We start from the raw sequence: 2,080 nt of genomic DNA, 5'->3' as shown, positions 1-2,080 counted from the left end.
TCTCCTCCCAACAATGACATCAACCTGGGCTGTGAGCATAAATTTTAAAAAGCTCTTTAAGGAACAATAACATCAATGTCAACAAAACGAAGAGGATTGTCATCGACTTCATGAAGCATAAAGGAGAATATGGGACAAAATTAGAAAAGTCGAGAGCTTCAATTTTTTAGGTGTCCAGATCACGAACAACCTGTCCTGGTCCCCCCATGCCGACACTATAGTTAAGAAATGCCTTGGCTTTCTCAGAAGACTAAGGAAATTTGGCATGTCAGCTACGAATCTCACCCACTTACACAGATGCACCATAGAAAGCATTCTTTCTGGTTGTACCACAGCTTGATATGGCTCCTGCTCTACCCAAGACTGCAAGGAACTACAAAAGGTCGCAAATGTAGCCCAATCCCATCACGCAAACCAGCCTCCCATCCATTGACTTTGTCTATACTTGCCGCTGCTTCCGCAAAGCAGCTAACATAATTAAGGACCCCACACACCCTGGATATTCTCTTTTCCACCTTCTTCCTTTGGGAAACAGATACAAAAGTCTGAGGTCATGTACTAACCGACTCAAGAACAGTTTCTTCCCTGCTGCTGTCAGACTTTTGAATGGACTTATCTTGCATTAAGTTGATCTTTCTCTACACCCTAGCTATGACTGTAATGCTACATTCTGCACTCTCACATTTCCTTCTCTATGAACAGTATGATTTGTCTGTATAGCGCACAAGAAACAATACTTTTCACTGTATGTTAATACATCTGACAATAATAAATCAGATCAAAATCAAATCAAAATATCACACTGTTAAATTTTTTTATATACTCCAAAGAAATGTGGGTTGGGTGGATTAGCCATGGTAAATGTGTGGGGTTATGGGGATAGGGCGTGGGCAGAGAGCGAGTGCTGGCCTGGGTAAGATGCTCTTTTGGAGAGTTGGTGCAGATGCAATGGGCTGAATAGCGTCCTGTGCCATTGAGATTCTATGGTATCAGCAGTGTGTTTTTTCGTGGAGGGATTGAATTAGTTGGGGTTGTTCTCCTGTGGGCAGAGAAGATGATAAGATTCGATAGATGAGGTGAAAATTATTAATGGTTTTGAAAGAGTAAATGATGGGAAACTTTCAAGTGGCAGAATTAAGAGTCTATTTATTTTTGTCTCTAAACACTTGACTGTGATTTGATTTATTATTGTCACATGTATTAGCATACAATGAAAAGTTTTCTGTCTTGCATACTATACATACTATACCACTTGTAGAGAAGGAAACGAGAGTGCAGAATGTAGCGTTAGTCATGGCTAAAGTGTAGAGAAAGATCAACCTAATGCAAGGTAGGTCCATTCAAAAGTCTCTTGGCAGCAGGGTCTTGAGTTGGTTGGTACGTGACCTCAGACTTTTGTATTTTTTTTCCGACGGAAGAAGGTAGAAGACAGGATGTCCAGGGTGCGTGGGGTCCTTAATTATGCTGGCTGCTTTGCCAAGGCAGTGGGAAGTGTAGACAGGGTCAATGGATGGAAGGCTGGTTTGTGTGACGGATTGGGCTACATTCACAACCTTTTGTAGTTCCTTGCAGTCTTGGGCATAGCAGGAGCCACGCCAAGCTATGATACAACCAGAAAGAATGCTTTTGCAATTTGAACAAATTCAAATTGAATCCAATTCATGATTCCCCATCAGAGGGACAGACAAGATGCAAGCTGCCAAGATGAGGCATTGCACCCCATTTTGTGCTTGAAACCAGTTCCAAGCTGACAATAATGAGTCAGACTTAAGCTTGCACCCACCTCCTTTATTCTGGGAATCTTAGCCTCGATACTACCAGCTGACAACAGAGTCGCCAATTGGTCAGAGCGAACAATCGAGAGGCTCTCCAACCCCGCTGATTGGAGAACCCGGCCGGCTGGTCTCACCAGTGATTGGCTGAGCAGCCGGAACCGCTGTCTGATTGGTGGAACGTTTGGTAAGGCAGTGCTGATTGGCTGATAAGCCAACAGGATCTGCACGTCTATTGGTTGACGGTCTGGCAGTGCTCTTGCTTCCGATTGGTTGGGAGTGAGGTCAGGCGCTGATTGGCTGGCTGG

The sequence above is a fragment of the Carcharhinus amblyrhynchos genome, chromosome 9 (genome assembly GCF_965287045.1).
Source record: "Carcharhinus amblyrhynchos chromosome 9, sCarAmb.v2.hapA, whole genome shotgun sequence".
In the NCBI taxonomy this organism is placed as follows: Eukaryota; Metazoa; Chordata; class Chondrichthyes; order Carcharhiniformes; family Carcharhinidae; genus Carcharhinus; species Carcharhinus amblyrhynchos.
The sequence above is the reverse complement of the archived record's forward strand: the minus strand, read 5'-3'. Positions refer to the sequence as shown.